The 21,187-nt window shown below is 41.7% G+C and overlaps 1 protein-coding gene across 1 annotated transcript in view; it reads right to left on the bottom strand.

Moving 5' to 3' along the window:
• LOC125460572 (patched domain-containing protein 3-like) overlaps nt 1-15,535 on the bottom strand; it is a 31,354-nt gene extending 15,819 nt beyond the window's left edge. Inside the window, exons 1-2 of the mRNA XM_048548176.2 lie at nt 15,419-15,535; nt 6,939-7,129 (exon numbers count right to left, since the gene is read on the bottom strand). The gene's annotated coding sequence lies outside the window, so the exon portion shown is untranslated. The remainder of the gene's footprint in view (nt 1-6,938; nt 7,130-15,418) is intronic.
• Nucleotides 15,536-21,187: the final 5,652 nt, after the last annotated feature.

The raw sequence follows: 21,187 nt of genomic DNA, 5'->3' as shown, positions 1-21,187 counted from the left end.
TTTCTACCGTAAATACTGAAGCAAACATGTTCTAACATAGGCAGACATACAGTTTGGAAACACACCCTTCAGTCCAAACAGTCCATGCCAAACATAATCCCAAACTAAATGAGTCCTAGCTGCCTGCTCCTGGCACATATACCCCCAAACCTTTCTTATTCACATACTTATCCAAATGTCTTTTAAACGTTGTAACTGTGCCCCAATCCACCATTTCCTCAGTAAGTTCATTTTATACGTGAACCACCCTCTGCAAAAAATTTACCCCCCATGTCTTTTTCAAAATCTCTTCTTTTCCCTCACCTTAAATTATCCCTCCTAGACTTGAAATCCCCTACCCTAGGGGAAAAAAAACATCTACCATTAACCATATCTATGCTCTCAAGATATTATAAACCTCTGTAAAGTCACTTCTTATCGTCTTACACTTCAGTGAAAAAATCCCAGCCTATTCAGCCTTTCTTTATAACTCCAACCTTCCATATCAGCAACATCCTGGTAAATCTCTTCTGAACCCTCTCCAGCTTAATATCCTTCCTATGACTGGGCATTTCTAACATTTCCCCATTGTCATTGACAATATCCCCACTTTCAGTCTTTCATGGGCCAACACAGATCCTGACCACGTGCTTTATGTAAATATGAAATTTCTTCTTATTGATTTTGATGAACCTTTTTGCAATCCCTTTTAGAAACTCTTCACAGCTACTCTTGTGGCAAGCCTTCTTCAATAAGAAGATGGCTAAACCATTTAAATTCCACTCCTCCATCTGATCCCCAAATCGTCTGATCCCTTGAGTTCCCAAGAGTCTATCAATCTCAGTCCTCAATATAATGACTGGCCAAAGAACAAAAAGAGAAGGAATATAGGGCTTCAGAACAAATGTGTGCCAGAAGTCACATGTTATGGAGAAATCTGAAAGCAAGGATAGGTTATTTTAAATCAGAGATGTGGCTTTACTGCATTCAATGTAAGTTAGAAAACAGAAAGTTGATGAATGAACAGAACTTGAGGTGAGTTATAAAGCAGGAAACAGAGGAATAATCAAGATGAGTAAAAGCAGGAATTAAGTCTCCAACCACAGATAAGCCAAAACAAAGACAGAGATAGGAGCTGTAATGGAAGCGAAGGTTGGCAGCCTTGAGGGGCTGTATTTGTAGATGGAGATTCATTGTAGGGTTAAACAATATTTTAAAGATATGAATTAACTGGTTCTACCTCATACATTACCAGGGAAAGGGATATAAGTTCACAGCTAGTGAACAGTGTTTGTGGCAGAGACTGATGGCTATGTTTTCAGTCATCCTGACATTTAATTGGAAGAAAGGCCTGTTCATCCAGAGTCAAATACTGAATAAACAATGTGACAACTCAGAGAAAGTGAAAGGGTTATGAAGGATAATTGTATGTTAGTGCTTGGTGTCTTACGTATACATGTGGGAATCAGCACTGTACTTTTCAGAAGATGTCACCGAAGATCAAAAAGTAGATGGGAAATAGGAGGTGACTGTGAATAGATCTTGTAGATCACCAGAGGAAACATTGCGGGAGAAAAGTTTGCAGATGATTCTCTAGTCACGATTGAGTAGATAAGAATGGAACAAGTCAATGTCATCCAATCCATTGAATGATGGAGGAGAGGTTTGAGCGAGATAATGTGGTTAACCATGTTATGGCCGCAGATATGTCGAGGATAATAAGGGAAAGCGGTTACAAAAGTCACAAAATATCTTTTGTGACTTTAGTTAGGGTCATGGACTCTTAAAAAAATATATCTCCATTTCAAAATGGAGATTAGACAAGACGTTTCTCTCAGAGGCGCTGAGTCTACGGAATTCTCTTCCTTAGCTGGATCATTCAATGCTGAATTTTTCGAAGGACAAGGGAGTCAAGGATTTTGGGGCACAGTTAGGAAAGTGGGATTTAGTCCACAATCAGATCAGCCATGATCTATAACACACATTCCTGCTTAGTTTTGAATCTCCTACAAGTTAGGAAGTATTATCTTTAATCCCATATTCAAACCATTGATACATGTTGTGAACAGCTGGAACCCAAGTACTGATCATTTCAGCACCACACCAGTCACAATCTTCCAATGTAAGAATGACCCATTTATTCCTACTCTACATTTTCTGTCCGATATACAATCCACAATCCATGCCAGTACATTAACTCTGTTACTATGTGCTTTGATTTTGCTTTCCAACATATTGTGGTAGACTTTATCAAAAGCCGTTTGAAAATCCAAACATACTACATTCATTATAATAAAATGTGAGGCTGGATGAACACAGCAGGCCCAGCAGCATCTCAGGAGCACAAAAGCTGACGTTTCGGGCCTAGACCCTTCATCAGAGAGGGGATGGGGTGAGGGTTCTGGAATAAATAGGGAGAGAGGGGGAGGCGGACCGAAGATGGAGAGAAAAGAAGATAGTTGGAGAGGAGAGTATAGGTGGGGAGGTAGGGAGGGGATAGGTCAGTCCAGGGAAGACGGACAGGTCAAGGAGGTGGGACGAGGTTAGTAGGTAGGAGATGGAGGTGCGGCTTGGGGTGGGAGGAAGGGATGGGTGAGAGGAAGAACAGGTTATGGAGGCAGTGATAGGTTGGACTGGTTTTGGGATGCAGTGGGTGGAGGGGAAGAGCTGGGCTGGTCGTGTGGTGCAGTGGGGGGAGGGGACGAACTGGGCTGGTTTTGGGATGCGGTGGGGGAAGGGGAGATTTTGAAGCTGGTGAAGTCCACATTGATACCATTGGGCTGCAGGGTTTCCAAGCGGAATATGAGTTGCTGTTCCTGCAACCTTCGGGTGGCATCATTGTGGCACTGCAGGAGGCCCATGATGGACATCACATGACATGTCCATCATGGGCCTCCTGCAGTGCCACAATGATGCCACCCGAAGGTTGCAGGAACAGCAACTCATATTCCGCTTGGGAACCCTGCAGCCCAATGGTATCAATGTGGACTTCACCAGCTTCAAAATCTCCCCTTCCCCCACCGCATCCCAAAACCAGCCCAGTTCGTCCCCTCCCCCCACTGCACCACACGACCAGCCCAGCTCTTCCCCTTCACCCACTGCATCCCAAAACCAGTCCAACCTATCACTGCCTCCCTAACCTGTTCTCCCTCTAACCCATCCCTTCCTCCCACCCCAAGCCGCACCTCCATCTCCTACCTACTAACCTCGTCCCACCTCCTTGACCTGTCCGTCTTCCCTGGACTGACCTATCCCCTCCCTACCTCCCCACCTATACTCTCCTCTCCAACTATCTTCTTTTCTCTCCATCTTCGGTCCGCCTCCCCCTCTCTCCCTATTTATTCCAGAACCCTCACCCCATCCCCCTCTCTGATGAAGGGTCTAGGCCCGAAACGTCAGCTTTTGTGCTCCTGAGATGCTGCTGGGCCTGCTGTGTTCATCCAGCCTCACATTTTATTATCTTGGATTCTCCAGCATCTGCAGTTCCCATTATCACTCATACTACATTCATTAACCCCCTTTATCAATTTTGTTAGTAACATCTTCATAAAACTCCAAGTTTGTCAAACATTACTTTCCATTCACAAAACAGACAAAGAAATTATTTTGTTTATCCACCATAATATAAATTCACCTGAACCTGCTTTATATGGACACATATTTATCTTAGCCAAACATTTGCTTGTCACATAATCAATGAAACTTTTACATTCAATTTTTATGTTTTTTGCTAGATTATTTGTGTTCAGTTCTTTCTTTATCAGTTTCTTGGTCCTCCTTCGCAACATTCTAAAAATTTCACAATCCTCAGATTTTCTACTATTTTGGACCATTTTATATGCGTTTGCTTTTGGATATTTTCCAATCAAAAACGTAGACAGATCTGAATTATGTATAAGATTAATTAGGTTGTGATGCAGGGGATTTTAAAAAGTCTAAGTTCTAAATTGGAGTGATGTCAATTTTGATGTTATGAGACAGGAATTTTCAAAAACTGATTGGAGTAGACTGTTCACAAGTAAAGGGAACATTGGCAAGTGTGAGCCTTTCAAAAGTGAGATAAGAATTCAGGGGCAGTATGTTCCTGTTAGTGTGAAGGGGAACGCTGGTAGGAGTAGGGAACAGTGATGACTAGAGATAGAGATATTGAGGCTCTGGTCAAGGAAAGGAGACATACGTCAAGTATAGACAATCTGAATAAAATGAATCTCTTGAAGAGTAAAAGGTAAGTTGGAGCATTCTTAAGAGGGGAATTAGGAGGGCAGAAATTGAATATGACATATCCTTGGCAAGTAAGGTTAAAGATACTGCAGAGATTTGACAACTACATTAAGGGCAAAAAATAGCAACTGAGCAGAGAATAGGGCCCCTTAAATCAGTGAGGTCACCAATGTGTGGAACCACAAGAGATGGGAGAAATACTAAGTGAATATTTTGCATCAGTATTTACTGTGGCAAAAGACATGGATGCAACAGAACTCGGGTAAATAAATACTGCTGATGTCTTGAAAAAGTCCACATTACAGAAGAGGAAGTACTGGAGGTCTTAAAAAGCATAAAATGTAGATACATCCCTGGGACCTGAACAAGTGTATCCCAGAATTTTGTGGGAAACTAGCAAAGAAATTGTGGGGCCCACAGCACAGATTTTTTTTCATCAGTTACAGCCAGAAGACTTAAGGGTGGCTAATGTTGTATCTTTATTTAAGAAAGGCTACAAGAAGAATCATAGGCCAGTGAGTCTGACGTCAGTAGTGGGTAGGTTTTTGGAGGGGATTTTGAGAGAAAGGTTCTACATGCATTTGGAGAGGCAAGGACTGATTAGGGATAGTCAACCTGGCTTTGTGCAGGGGAAATCATGTCTCACAACTTGATTGAGTTTGTTGAAGATGTGACTAAGAAGGAGGAGGCAGAGCAGTAAAAGTTGTCTACATGGACTTTATAAGGCTTTTGACAAGGTTCTGCATGGTAGACTGATTTGTAAAATTAGATCACATGGGACCCAGGGGAACTTGCCAATTGGCAAAATTAGTTTGATGATAGGAGACAGAGGATCGTGCTGGATCTGCTGTTGTTTGTCATTTATATAATCAATGAGAGTATAGGAAGTGTGGCTATGGTAAGTTTACAGATAACACCAAAATCAGTTGCATAGTGGACTGCAAAGAAGTTTATCTAAGAATACTTGATAACCTGGGCACTGCAGTGAGGAGTAGCATATGGAGTGTCATTTAGCCAAACATGAGGAGTTGAATTTTGGTAAGATGAACAAGTGCAGGACTTACACAGTTAAAGGAAGGGCCGTGGGGAGTGTTATTGAACAGAGAGACCTAGGAGTTCAGGTACACAGTTCCTTGAAGATTGTGTCACAGGTAGACAGGGTGGCAAATGTGGTGTTTGGCACACTTGCCTTCATTGCTCAGACCACTGAGTACACGAGTTGGACTGTTGTGCTGCAGAACTACAGGATGTTGTTGAGGCCACATTTGGAGTATTGTGTACAGTTCTGGTTGACACTGCTATTGGAAGGATATTATTAAATTGTAATGGGGGCCGAAAAGATTTACAAGGATATTACCAAGACTGTAGGGTTTGCATTACAAGGAGAGGCTGAATATGCTGGGACTTCTTTCCCTGGAGCATAAGAGGTTGAGGGGTGACCTCATAGAGGTTTATAAAATCACGAAGGGCATAGATAAGGTGAACAGCAAAGGTCTTTTATCTAGGGTAGGTGAATTCAAAACTAGAGGGCATAATTTTAAGGTGACAGGAGAAAGACTTAAAAAGACTTGAGGGACAACTTTTTCCACATACAGAGGGTGCTTCATAGGCACGCAATGTCCTAGGGGTATGATTGTTGGACTATTAATCCAGAGACCCAGATAACATTCTGAGGACCTGGCTTTGAATCCCGCCACAGCAGATGGTGGAATTTAGATTCAAAAAAATACCTGGAATTAAGGATCTAATGATGAGCATGAATCCATTGTCAACTGTCAGGAAAACCCATCTGGTTCATTAATGCCCTTTAGGGAAGGAAACTGCCATCCTTACCTGGTCTGGGCCTATATGTGACTGCAGACCCACAGAAATGTGGTTGGCTCTCAAATGCCCTCTGGGTAATTAGGGATGGGCAATAAATGTTGGCCCAGCCAGCAACGCCCTCATCCCATGAATGAACAAGAAAAAACAAAATAGGTAGAACGAACTGCAAGAGGAAGTGGTAGATGCAGGTATGGTTGTGACATCTCGAAGACATTTGGAAAGATTTAGAGGAATATGGGCCAAATGCAGGCAAAGGAAACCTGGTCAGCATCGAGTTGAACCGAAGGGAGTGTTTCTGCTCTGTACAACTCAATGACTGTACATCCCAGAAGGGGAAAAAAAGGCCTTGATCATTTTCGGGTACTAAAATTTTGCCAGGAATTTAATTCCACCCTTTCTGAGCTTAAAAAAAGCTCAACCACATTAAAAACCTAAGTGTGCTTTCATTTTCATCAGAAAAGAGAGAAGAGCTCTGGCAAAACTACCTAATTTTTTAATCATGACCAAAGCATGTATTTCTGCAATGATTAGTATAACTACATTATAGATATGATGCATTTTTTACTACACTTCCTTATTTAATTTTGGACAGTTTGTGACAAATTTATTCATGATCTCTGATTGAGGTTGTGGTTTCTATTTTAACCTTACATCTCGTGCTTGTCAACCTAAAGCTACACAATAGCCAAGAAAGAAAGCAGAACAGTAGCAACTGACATACAGATCATTATTTCAATCAAACAAATTTAATATATTAACAATATTACAAATGTACAAAAACTCAAAACTAATGAAAAAACGGTCTAACTGATGTGGTTACAGTCAGCAACAGATGTTCCACCATTTTATACAAGATATGTACAGAGTAAAATTGTGTCATCATTGCATGTAGGTAAAACATCAGAAAAACCTACCTGATTAATACATACATTTTCAGCTATAGAAATGCGGCTAACATCAATCTCTGTGCAGTCTTTTATTTGCTGTAAGCTGGTCTTCAGACACACAAACTGTTTCTGGTTTCACTGAGGTAAAAGGCAGCATCAATGACATGTGACTCATCACAAGGCAGGCAAACTCCAGGAAGGGGCGGAACTCATAACCACTAGGGTGACAGATGAACCTGTTTCAGTTCTCTATAATGTTTACACATGTAATCAAATGCAGTCATTTGAAAACCTGGCGGTTCTTAAATGGGACAAAATTTTAAAGTAAAAATGTGGAAAATGCTGGAGAAACTCAGCAGGTCTAGCAATATCTGTGGCAACAGAGAAATAATTAACACTTTGTGTCCAATATGGCTCTTCTTTGAACACAACATTCCTCACTGCACTTGTTGTGAATTTAAGACTATGAAATCCACAAAGGTCACATCTAGTCAAAACTCCAAGCTGGGTTTTTTTTTAGCAACTCACTTATTCTACACCGAAAAAAAAAGCCACTAGCAGTTCTGGAAAACATAAATCTGGACAATTTCTCCTCAAGTTCCTGAAGCAGGCTCCAGGTGATTTTAAAACAAAGCACTCCTTAAATACTGTCAGAGATAATGGGAACTGCAGATGCTGGAGAATCCAAGATAATAAAATGTGAAGCTGGATGAACACAGCAGGCCCAGCAGCATCTCAGGAGCACAAAAGCTGACGTTTCAGGCCTGATGAAGGGTCTAGGCACGAAACGTCAGCTTTTGTGCTCCTAAGATTCTGCTTGGCCTGCTGTGTTCATCCAGCTTCACATTTTATACTCCTTAAATACTAGTGACTTAAAATTTAGCACTGGATGGCAACTCAATGAGCAGATGGAGGAGGGCACAGGATGGCTGGCAGATGTCAGCTTAGGTGCCAGATGGGTGAGGATATAGGATGCTAGGTGAGCCGGGGTGGGGTGGATGGTAAGTAGCTGAGTTTTTAGGGTAGTTTGAGGGTGTGTAGGTAGGTCAGCTTAGGGTGGGATTGACAGGTCAGGGAGGACTGATGGCAAATTTTGGGGGGCATCTGTGAGAGATAGGTTTGGTAAAGATTGATGGCGTGCCGTATCTGACAGACTCATGACAGTGTCTTTGGTCTAATGAGGTCAGATTAGGTGGACTCATTGGGGTAGCACCCTGATATTCCCAGATTCATCACAAAAGTTAAGGATTTTAAAATAAGTACGCAAAATTTGACAATTTACCTGATGCTCAGACCCAGGTTTCTGCATTTATTTATCACAAGTAATTAGGCTCTAACTACATTTAAACAATTATAAACTGTCTCAGAACTTACAACAACTGAAAGACAGATTAACTGGACTTTCAGAGATAGTAGGAACTGCAGATGCTGGAGAATCTGAGATAACAGGGTGTAGAGCTGGATGAACACAGCAGATCAAGCAGCATCAGAGGATCAGGAAGGCTGATGTTTGAGGTCCAGACCATTCTTCAGAAAGGAGTTTATCAGGTTTGAGTACTAGCTGCAGAGTACGGAGATACTGAACCTAAGTAGATTGTGATCAAAATGCTTCTCTTTTTTTTACCCCAACTTCAAGCTCTTCAGATACCCGAGACAAAATCGCATGGCTGTAAGCCAAGCAAAAGGCCCTTGTCATCAGTAACTGGTTACTATTCCACAGGCTAATTAACTTCATGTTGCCACCCAGCTGCATCTGTACACAAAACCTCAATTCATCTGTAACTACTTCAATTAATACTTGTCCAAACAGTTGTACAAACACAATGGTTTCAATGGGTTTCAGGTTCCACGCAGCCATTGTCTTAAAACATTTCTTTATCATTTTAATCCATAACTTTAAAAAGAAACAAAATTGGAAGATACATAGTCTTTGCACAGGGTAAAGGGGAGATTTGGGCCCTGTGTGGTTGGTCTGAGTGGAGGGTGTTATTGTTGGATGGGAGCTGGGATGCTATACTCAGCGTGGTCAGGTGTGAGATAATTTGACCCCGTCAGAGATCAATGCCCACCCTGTAATCTCTCTTCCCTTCTGAAATCTGAACACATCCATGATCTGGTTCTAAGCTGTGATCCAAGACCACAACTACGACCTCAGCAATTTCTTCCCTTCAGCAATCGAAGCCTACCTCATGATCTCCTATAACTGATAATCTTCACTACCTTTCACTCGCACTTTTCCCTCTTGCGATATAAATTTACCTTCAATCTTTGCCCACAATGCAATTTGAAACCATCTCTTCCCACTGCGGTCCAAGTGTTCCTGCAGACATTCTTCCTTCCTGCAATCTAAATGCACTTCACAATCTCCCTTCCATCCTGAGATGAACACATCACGTAAACTCCTTTACCTGCTGCTGCATCCACTGCACCATGCCAGTCCACACTACAATCCATCTGCACTCAAACACTCAGGATCCACTGTGCAATTTGAACCCTCCCTGCAATCCAGGCCAACCCTGTTGATTTGGTATCACGCGCTGATCTAAGCACACCCTGCAACCTTTCTGTTCTCATGCAACCTGAACATTAATTGTAATTTGAGTGCAACACAATGACAAGACCAGGTGTCCCCACATGCAATGGAGTCTAATGTACTTAAATACATTATATTAAAATATGCATTCCATTGTAAACAGATTTCTTGCCTCCTTCACTGTAGCTTGGTTAAAATCCTAAGTATCCCTCTCTAACAGTATTGTGAATGTATCTACACTAAATGGCTTGCAGCGGGCCTCAATAAGGCAGCTCGCCACCACCTTCCCAAGGGCAACTAGAAACAGGCAATAAATGCTAGACCAGCCAGTAAAGATCACATACTATGATGAATTTTTCAAAAGCCAATGAACAGACTGCTTGTCAGTGGGGTGGGATATAGAAGAGTGGGGGGGTAAGGAATCCTAAGGAATAGCAAGCAAGCATAAATGATCAGAAAGGGCTTTGTAGATTGGGAAGTTAATGGGGATTGGAGTAGGTGGTGAAATTGACAAAATAGTACGGGGAATCAGGGGAGAGTCAAATGTTACAAAGCAATTTAGATGGAAAATTACAAGCCGATTAGCCTACCCTCAGTCGTGGGTAAGATTTTGGAGTCCATTGTAAAGGGTGAGATTTCTGAATAATTGGTAGGGTATGGCAAAATAGGGCAAAGTCAGTATGGTTTCATCAAGAGGAGGTCATGCCTGACAAATCTGGTAGAATTCTTTGAGGAAGTAACGAGCAGGGTAAAATAGAAACTGAAAGAACTGTGGATGTGGTTATGATGAATTGGATAAGACGCTTGTTAGACTTCAGTGAAACGTACTGTACAGTTCTGAGAGCCACACTGCAGGATGGATGTGAATGTATTGGATAGAATGCAGAAGATAGTTACAAGAGTGGCTTCAGGGATGGGTAACTTCAACTATGAGAAATATTGGAGGGGTTGGGACTGTTTTCTTTGAAGAGGAGAAGGCTAAGAAGAGATCGAAAGAAATTTTCAAATTCATGAGTGGAGCAGATAGATTCAATAGGTAGAAATAGTTCCTACTTGTGATTAGGAATCATAGGCACAGTTTTCAAGTCAAAACCAATAGAACTGCAGATGCTGTAAATCAGGAACAAAAACAGAAGTTGCTGGAAATCAGTTCTGAGGAAGGGTCACCCGGCCTGAAACGTTAACACTGACTCTTTTCTTTACAGATGCTGCCAGACTTGCTGAGTTTTTCCAGCAACTTCTGTGAACTGCTTGAGACGCAGTTTGTTTAAATGGGCTCAGCTCTTGACAAACCTAGGTTTTTGAGTTTTCTGGTCCCCAATAGAGTTTTTTTTAGCATTTTAATCTCTCGCCTGACCAAAACTCATCCTTTTCTGGAGTCAATATTGCTCATGAACACATATCATTCATCCTGTGTGGGAGAAGATTATGAAAAACTTCAGAGACCACATTGTTAGCAGATGAGGCAAGAATTATCTCTCTTCCAACTAACAGTGCTGGCCATCATCGGCTGGCACAGAACATTACCATGGCAACTTATAACACACTAAATAGATGTGATCCCAGAACATTATCTCCCTTTCCCCTTTCTTGTTTCTATCTCAAATTGATACACTCTGCAAGACAAATTGTAAAAGATTTTGATTAACATCTCTCTCTCTCTCTCTCTCTCTCTCTCTGCTGCACCTTTATACTCTCATTTCAGTTCCATTGTGACTTGAAGAAAAGGATGCCAGTCATCATAATGAACCAACATCATTAAAGCTTGCACTCACAAATAATAGCTCAGATACTGGCGCTTCATATACTTTGCTGATGTGAAGAAGGTTTACCATTTTATTATCATTTAGGAACTTGGGTTCAAAAGTGGAAAAATGATGCCCAAAGTTTGATTTGTATTTTCAGACATTATGTGTTAAGAAGGGAGATATAGTTTTTAGACTTGTATTGGGAATGTTGTTGAGTGTGTGAATTTTGTTGATACACGCATTTTTAGATCAGTGTTCACCGACTTGGAGTGAGTGTAAAGTGAACAAATCAGTACAATAGAAACACAGGTAAAAGATAAAAGCACTGCTGGTACTTACAATAGGAGCCCAGTATCACAACGACCAAATGACACAGAAGACTGAGCAAAATGGACAGGTTCAGTCACTGCAAAAAATTATCATTACTTTCACAGTCTCAAAAAATGTCGGGGCTGTGGAAAAGTCCTAAGTGGTCTAAAAGAACAATATCCCAGAGCAGAAAATGCTGGAACTTTATGTAACAAAAACCCATGTGTTTGTTCTAAAGTATTTAAATGTCAGTAAGGAGAAAGCTCCAAAAGAACAACTGTAGCCCTGCCAAATAAACAAGGAAATATAGACAGGCTAACCCCTCACTGAGTATCTGTAAATTTATTGTTAAAGGTTTAACTCTCTATTTCTGATATTTGTAATAAGACTATTTCAAGTAGTTCTTGCACAATGTAATATAGTTAGTCTTCTTTTCCCTTTGTGTGTAATAAATTTTATATTTTGTTAAGAAAACTGGTAGCCTATTGAGAATATGTTCAGTCACTGGCTACCACATAATAAAATTACACAAATTAACTTTATAGTCAGTTTTTCCTGTTATTCATTCATGGGATGAAGGTATTGCTGGCTAGGCAGCATTTAATGCCCATCCCCAACTGCCCAGGGGGCAATTCAGAATCAACCACATTGCTGTGGATAATAAAATGTGAGGCTGGATGAACACAGCAGGCCCAGCAGCTTCTCAGGAGCACAAAAGCTGATGTTTTGGGCCTAGACCCTTCATCAGAGAGGGGATGGGGTGAGGGTTCTGGAATAAATAGGGAGAGAGGGGGAGGCGGACCGAAGATGGAGAGAAAAGAAGATAGGTGAAGAGGAGAGTGTGAAGAGATTAGTAGAGAGTTGCAGTGGGAGAGAGATTCCCAGAGGTTGGTCCGGAGGGAGGAGGTTAACTTCTTCAGGTTAGTCATCCCTGGAAGAGGCTTCGCAGTGAGGTTAAAATTGTATCAGAGATAATGGGAACTGCAGATGTTGGAGAATTCCAAGATAATAAAATGTGAGGCTGGATGAACACAGCAGGCGCAGCAGCATCTCAGGAGCACAAAAGCTGACGTTTCGGGCCTAGACCCTTCATCAGAGAGGGGGTCGGTGTGAGGGTTCTGGAATAAATAGGGAGAGAGGGGGAGGCGGACCGAAGATGGAGAGAAAAGAAGATAGGTGGAGAGGAGAGTATGAAGAGCTCCTGAGATGCTGCTGCGCCTGCTGTGTTCATCCAGCCTCACATTTTATTATCTTGGATTCTCCAGCATCTGCAGTTCCCGTTATCACTGATACAATTTTAACCTCACTGCGAAGCCTCTTCCAGGGATGCCTAACCTGAAGAAGTTACCCTCCTCCCTCCGGACCAACCTCAGGGAATCTCTCTCCGACTGCAACTCTCTTGTAATCTCTTCACACTCTCCTCTCCACCTATCTTCTTTTCTCTCCATCTTCGGTCCGCCTCCCCCTCTCTCCCTATTTATTCCAGAACCCTCACCCCATCCCCCTCTCTGATGAAGGGTCTAGGCCCAAAACGTCAGCTTTTGTGATCCTGAGATGCTGCTGGGCCTGCTGAGTTCATCCAGCCTCACATTTTATTATCTTGGATTCTCCAGCATCTGCAGTTCCCATTATCACATTGCTGTGGATCTGCAGTCATCCATAGGCCAGACCATATTAGGATGGCAGTTTCCTTCTCCAAAGGACATTAGTGAACCAGATGGGTTTTTCCCCAAAGCACATTTCACAGTCATCATTAGATTCGTAATTCCGGACATTTTTTATTGAATTAAAATTCCACCATCTGGCCATGGTGGGATTCAAACCCGAGTCCCCAGATGTTTTCTGGGTCTCTGGATTCACAGTCTCTGCAATAATACCACTAGGCCATCGCATGCCCCAGCTATCAGTACATCAGGCCAACTGTCACTCTGGGATCAGACATATCCAGTATTATCATAGAATCACAGAATTTGACCAACACACAAAGAAGCCATTTGACCCATTGGGTCTGTATCTGTTCCAAAAAGAGCTATCCAGCTAGTCCCATTCTCCAGTCCCATCCCCGTAGCCCTAAATTCATCACTTTTAAACATATATTCAGCTCTCTTTTGAAGCCTCCAAAGGAATTCACCTCCACAATTCTGCCAGGGAGCGTAATCCAAATTCCAGCAAATATGTAAAGAGTCATCTCACTCGTGGCTCTCTTGCCGACAATCTTGAAATTGTGTCCCCTAATTATTGTCATGCCAATTAGTGGATAACAGAATATCCTTCTTGACACTGTTAAAATTGTTTTTACTTTTGAACACTTCAATGAAGTGATCTCCTTATTCTTCTTTGCTCCAAGCAGAATAAGCCTAATTTCTCTAATCTTTCCTTGTATCTAAAATCTTTCCTGGTACAATTCTAGTAAATCTCCTTTCCACTCTCTCCAGTGCTTTAACATCCCTCCGTAAATAAGGTTCACAGAACTGAACACAATACTCCAAAAGTGATCTGACCACTGATTTACAGAAGTATAGCTTGCTTTTATACTCTGCATCTTCTTTTAAAAACCCAAGAATTTTGCAAGCCTTCTCAACAATCATTTCAACTTGCCTGGCCACCTTTAGAGAATTATGCACCTTGAGGTCCCCCTTCTCTGGAGGCTGAAACAGATTGTGAGAAACAGAGCAGCTGAAACAGAGTGCGAGAAACAGCGGGTCTGAAACAGTGTGCAAAAAACAGAGGGGCTGAAATTGTGCACAAGAAACTGAGGGGCTGAAAAAGAGTGCAAGAAACAGAGGGGCTAAACAGAATGCAAGAACCAGAGAGGATGAAACAGAGTGCGAGAAACAGAGGGGCTGAAACAGAGTGCGAGAAACAGAGGGGCTGAAACAGAGTGCGAGAAATACTGTGGCTGAAAAAGTGTGCGAGAAACAGAGCATGAAAAAGAGTGCAAGAAGCAGAGGGGCTGAAACCGTACGCAAGAAACAGTGTGAGATACAGAGGGCATGAGACAGAGTGCTAAAATCAGAGGGGCTGAAAGAGAGTGTGAAAAACAGAGTGCTTGAAACAGATTGCGAGAAATAGAGTGGCTGAAACAGAGTGCGTGAAATAGAGTGCCAGAAACAGAGTGCAAGAAACAGAGTTTGAGAAATAGAGGGGCTGAAACTGAGTATGCGAAACAGAGGGGATGAAACAGATTGGCAGAAACAGAGGGTCTGAAATTGTGCATAAGAAACAAGGGACTCATGTTGAGTGCGAGAAACAGAGGGGCTGAAACAGAGTCTAAGAAACAGTGCAGCTGAAAGAGTGCAAGAAACAGAGAGAGAGAAGCAGTGTGCGAGATACAGAGTGCCTGAAACAGAGGGGCTGAAACTGAGTGCGAGAACCAGAGGGGATGAAACAGAGTGTGAGAAACAGAGTGCAAGAAACATAGTGCAAGAAATAGAGTGGCAGAAATAGATTGCAAGAAACAGAAGGACTGAAACAGAATATGAGAAACAGAGTGGCTAAAACAGAGTGTGAGAAACAGAGGGGCTGAAACAGAAAGTGAGAAACAGAGCATGAGAAACAGAATGTGAGAAGCAGAGGGGCTGAAACAGTGTGCAAGAAACAGAAGGCATAAAACAGAGTGCGTGAAACAGAGGGGCTGCAACTGTGTGCCTGAAATAGAGTGTGAGAAGCAGACATGTGAGAAACAGAGTGTGAGAAACAGAGGGGCTGAAACAGAGTCTGAGAAACAGAAGGGCTGAAACAGCGTGTGTACAACAGAGGGGTTGAAACAGAGTGTGATAAACAGAGCAGCTGAAAGAGAGTGCCAAAAACAGAGGGGCTGAAACAGAGTGTGAGATACAGAGTGTGAGAAACCTCCATTGAAAGTTGTACCATTGAGCATGTATTGTTTCTCTGTTTTTTATTTCAAAATGCATTACCTCACTTTTCCCTGCAGTGAAACGCATCTGCCAAGTGTCTGCCCATTTGGCCAATCGGTCAATGTGCCTCAGAAGTCGCTCAGCATCATCTTCAACTCGTTATTCTCCCGAACTTCAATATCATCTGCAAATTTAGAGATTTTACTTCAATAACCATCTCCAAATCATTTGTACAAATCAGAAAAAGCACGGACCCCGACACTGATTCTTGGAGCATACTGCTTTCAACTCATCTCCAGTCTGAGAGATGCCCATCTATACCTATACACTGCTTCCTATTTTTTAGCCAATTTCTAATCCATGCCATGAAGGAACCATCAGTTCCAAATATTTCCAGTTTGCTAACCAACCTGCCATGTAGTGCTGTGGAAAATGCTTTCTGAAAATCCAAATATGCAACATACACATTACCAGCCTTTTCCTCCGCCTGTGCCACCTCGTCAAGGTTGATCAAATTTGTCAGATATGACCTGCCCTTGACAAAGCCACACTCTCCATTTAATTTATTTTTCTCCATGTATATATTTACCTTATCCTGTAAATATGACTTCAATTGATTTGCTCACCATTCATGTCAAGCTGACCGGTTTGTAGTTTCCTGGGTTATCCTTTGCCCATTTCTTAAACAACTGTGTCACCCTTGCAATATTCCAGTCCTTTGGAGATAATTCTGCATTCAGAATGCATGGAAAATTTCTGTCAATGGCTCTGCAATTTGCTCCTTTACCTCTCTTAGCAACCCAGGATGGTTCCCATTCAGGCCTGGCAACTTCTCTACCTGGAATACTGCAGCCTTTTATTACCACCCCTTCTTTATCTCTCACTATACTGCTCAGTTGCTCAATACCCTTATTTTCAACTCACCATCTTCTAATTTGGTAAAGAAATAAGCAAATTATTCATTTAGTAAGTCTGCCATATCCTTTGCTTTAGTGAACACCTTACCCTGCTTCTTCCCCATTCTATCCTTCACAAATCTTTCATTATTAATATGTTTGAAGGACATTTTACCATTTATTTTAGAACAACCTGCCATCGTTTCCTCATACTTCCTTTTAGACTTCCTTATTCTAGCCTTAGTCGCTCTCCTGAATTTGGCTTGCACTCCCTTCTATTCCAGCATTATATGCCTCCTTTTTGTTCCTTATTTTCTCATCAAATTCCTGTGACAGGGTACTGTAGCTGCGGATACCCCGTATTTATTCCTCACGGGTATGTACCTAGCTTGCACCCTATTTGTCCCTTTAGAAATTCTCCCACATTTATCTACTGTTTTTATCCACCAAAATGTGTTTCTAATCAATGTGCTTCCGTCCAACTTTTACACGTCTAACATCTGACCTTTTCCGTTCTGACATCATAATCATTCACTAATTTTTACCCCTTACCAACTCAATCTTGAACTTTGTTACAGGGATCATAGCATAATCCAGGTAAAAATGCCTTTATAAGACAAATAATAGGGTACAAATCTGCAGCAACTAGGGCAAATTGAAAAGATACTCACCTAATGATGAGATGACATTCCATTTTTCCTGACGAACACTCAGATGTTGACTTCATGGACCCATAATACATAAGAATGGGGACATTTCTTATTATTCAAGAGATTTTATGCATCAAGGTCATTAGTGACTCCTCTGGCTTCAATAACCATTTCACATTATCTGGTACTGACTCACCATTTTTTAACTGTCTTTCCCCAGATTGACATGGTTGGCAAGTGGCATTGAGGGAGTGAATGATTTTTTATATAGAATCCCTACAGTGTGGAAACAGGTCCTTTGGCCCAACAAGCCCACACCGACCCTCAGAGCACCCATCCAAACCCATCCTCTACAACCCACCTAATGCTCTGAACACTACGAGCAATTTAGTATGACCACTCCATCTAGCCTACACATCTTTGGACTGTGGGAGGAAACCCATGCAGACATGGGGAGAATGTGCAAACTCCGCACAGACAGTTGCCTGAGGGTGGAATTGAACCTGGGTCCCTGGTGCTGTGAGGCTGCAGTGCTAACCACTGAGCCACTGTGCCACCCCTGTGCTGTGAATGAAGAACCAAGTAGATTAAAAATACATTTCCAGAAGTAAAAAGGCTTTGGTAGCTCTTTTTCCTTTTCTTTCTTGGTTTGAAGCTTCAGGATAGAGACAAACAGAAATCAGAAAAGGTGTTGGGGTACAGTGAAATTTCACTATGCTATATTTAAAACTGATGTAGAACAATTTTTCTGTTAGATTAAATCAAAATGCATGCATCCCACCACCTTTCACAAAAGTTTCGTTCTCTTTTGTCATATCTTTATTTATCACACTTTCACAACATACTCTGAAATGTTTTCAGAACTTAATTTGGTTCACTGGAATAAAGGGTTCCATGTGTTTGTTCCACCACTAAATGAAATCATAGTGGTTCTTAACCTCAAATGCTACTTCTCTACCTTTGTACCTTCATCCAACAAAAATCTGCCAATGATAGCAGGAAATGCAGATGGTGGAGTCAGAGATAACACAGTGTGGAGAATTTCAATTCACTCAAGCTCCTTAAGGAAGGAACTTCCGGATTTCCACCGGTATAGAAAAGAAACACCCTAATTTCATTCTTAATTGACAAGCTCAAACTTTACAAATATGCCCTTTTGTTTACATACCTCACCAGAGAAAACTGGTTCTTAAATTTCCTACCCATCAAATTTTAAAGACATCAATTAGATCCTTCGCTAGTCAAAGATTCAAAGCTATGCAGAACCATTTAAGATAATTCCACACTCCCACCTCCTCCCCCACTCCCTGGGCCCTGGCCTCCCCAACATTACATCAGGACTTCTTTCCCGTTTTGAGAGAGATTTCTGAACACATTTTGATACATATACTCAATTACTAGCAGGACCCATATCTTTATCCCATCCAACAGTATTCATATTAGTCGGCCTTCAAATTTAGAACAGAGTCAACACCAGTGCTGGCCAACAACTGTAATCTTCTAATACCACATGTTCAATAATAAAGAAAGGCACAAGGAATGAACGTATTGCACTAATGTTCATTTTCAATTTGTATCTCATTTGTTTACTGGGTTTACACTCATGAGCACAAATGGGTGCTACCTGTACACACTTACTTGTTCCTGGAAAATTCAGTTTGCATTTCAGAAGTTCATAAAACATTATAGAAACTACGCCAATACAAATTTAGATTATAAAATATATACATCACAGGAAATGGATGAGGTTTTCTGACTAGACTGCGGTTTTGCTAAAGACTCAAACACACGACTTCGACACAAAACCTAAGCTGAAAGTTCAGTGCATTACAAAACAAAAGGCTGCATTGTCAGAGATGTGTCCCATCAAACAATAGACAACATTTTGGCCATAGCTTCTTGTTTACATGAGTTTACAAACATTCTATGACACAGTTTCTTTGTCACCTGAACAGCAGTGTCACGACTTATACGCTACCAAGTAAGTCAGTCAATTGTTACTTCTTTCATTTCCTGTTTTTGGAGCTTTGCTATTTGAAATCAGCTGCTCTATTTGCCAAAAGAATTTGGAAAATGTCACCCTTCATTTATGATAACACAATGTGGAGCTGGAGGACCTCAACAGGCCAGGCAGCACCAGAGGAGGAGAAATGCTGATGTTTTGTGTTGGGACCCTCCAAGTAGTAAGAACTGCCAATGCTGGAGTCAGAGGTAACACAGTTTGGAGCTGGAGGAACACAACAGTCCAGGCAGCATCAGAGGAGCAGGAAAACTTACGTTTCTGGTCGGGACCCTTCTCTGAATGAGTTATAATCCCTCATTTAAGATATACTTTAGGAAATTGAGCATATAATCTGCATCACCAATTTAAAACAGAGATGAAGTACTGCTTTTCTCAGGGGGAAAGCAGTTGGTGTTAAAATGCTGAATGCTTTCAAGGAGTTCGATATAGTTCTTGATGATCAGCCATGAGTAGGCTTGAAGGGCTGAATGGGCTAAACTTGTTTCTATATTCTATGCTTTTGAACAGAACACACCTAAGCAATCTTGACTTCTTGGGTATATGTAAATGTTGTAGCTATGCATCATTCATTTGGCACTTCTAGGTAAAGTGGAGGCAAATATCTTTTCCATTTTTGTGCTGGGCTTGTCTATCTTTATCATTGAGGATATTTGTGAAACTTGTCAGTTGTTTAATTGGACACAGTTGTTCACTATTGGATGTGGAAGAGCTTTAATCTGATACATTAGTTAAGGAACCATATAGCTCGCCTATTGAATACTGCTTCTACTGACTGGCCAGCAAGTTGTAGATTCACTTGGTTAATATCGCAGTATTAAGTATGTCTGGTGCTGCTCTTGGCATTCCCATCTAGTTTTGCATCATCCACAAATATTTGTAATATTACATTTGGTCCCACATACATATCATTGATGGAGGCTGTAAACATCTTGGGCCCAAGCACTGATACTTACAGTATACCACTTTAACTCATTTATCCCTCCTCTGGTTTATTTATATTAACCAATTCTCAATCCATGCCAACATATTACCCTACATCATGGGCTGAGGTTAGATACAGGAAAGGAGAGGTCACCCTGTTGGGAGTTTTCTATAGGCCTCTGAGAAGTTCCAGAGATGTTGAGGAAAGGATTGCCAAGATAATTCTGGATAGGAGTGAAGGTAACAGCGTAATTGTTATGGGGTCTTTAACTTTCCAAATATTGACTGGAGATGCTATAGATCAAGTATGTTAGATGGGTCAGTTTTTGACCAATGTGTGCAGGAGGGTTTCCTGACACAGCATGTGGATAGGCCAACAAGAGGTGAGGCCACTTTAGATTTGGTTCTGGGCAATGAACCAGGCCAGATGTTAGAGTTGGAGGTAGGTGTGCGCTTCAGTGGTGGTGACCAGAGTTCGGTTATGTTTACTTTAGCGATGGAAAGGGATAGGTATATACCACAGGGCAAGAGTTATAGCTGGGGGAAAGTCAATTATGAGGCGATTAGGCAAGATTTAGGATGCATAGGATGGAGAAGGAAACTTCAGAGGTTGGGCACAATTGAAATGTGGAGCTTGTTCAAGGAACAGCTATTGCATGCCCTTGATAAGTATGTACCTGTCAGGCAGGGATGAAGTGGTCAAGCGAGGGAACTGTGGTTTACTAAAGAAGTTGAAACTCTCCTCAAGAGGAAGAGGGAGACTTATGTAAAGATTAGGCTTGAAGGCTCAGTTAGGGTGCTTGAGAATTACAAGTTAGCCAGGAAGGATCTAAAGAGAGAGCTAAGAAGAGCCAGGAGGGGACATGAGAAGTCTTTGGCAGGTAGGATCAAGGAAAACCCTAAAACTTTCTATAGGTATGTCAGGAATAAAAGGATGTCTAGAGTCAGATTAGAGCCAGTCGAGGACAGCAGTGGGAAGTTGTGTATGGAGTCCGAAGAGATAGGAGAGGCGCTAAATGAATATTTTTTGTCAGCCTTCACACAGGAACAAGACAATGTTGTCAAGGAGAATACTGAGATACAGGCTGTTAGGTTAGATGGGATTGAAGTTCACAAGGAGGAGGTGCTAGCATTTCTGGAAAGTGTGAAAATAGATAAGTCACCAGGGCTGGATGGGATTTATCCTAGGATTCTCTGGGAAGCCAGGGAGGAGATTGCAGAGCCTTTGGCTTAGATCTTTATGTCATCATTTTCTTCAGGAATAGTGCGAGAAGGCTAGAGGATAGCAAATGTTGTCCCCTTGTTCAAGAAGGAGAGGAAGGACAATCCTGGTAATTAC

This window comes from Stegostoma tigrinum, chromosome 2 (genome assembly GCF_030684315.1).
Source record: "Stegostoma tigrinum isolate sSteTig4 chromosome 2, sSteTig4.hap1, whole genome shotgun sequence".
Taxonomy (NCBI): domain Eukaryota; kingdom Metazoa; phylum Chordata; class Chondrichthyes; order Orectolobiformes; family Stegostomatidae; genus Stegostoma; species Stegostoma tigrinum.
The sequence above is the reverse complement of the archived record's forward strand: the minus strand, read 5'-3'. Positions and strand labels throughout refer to the sequence as shown.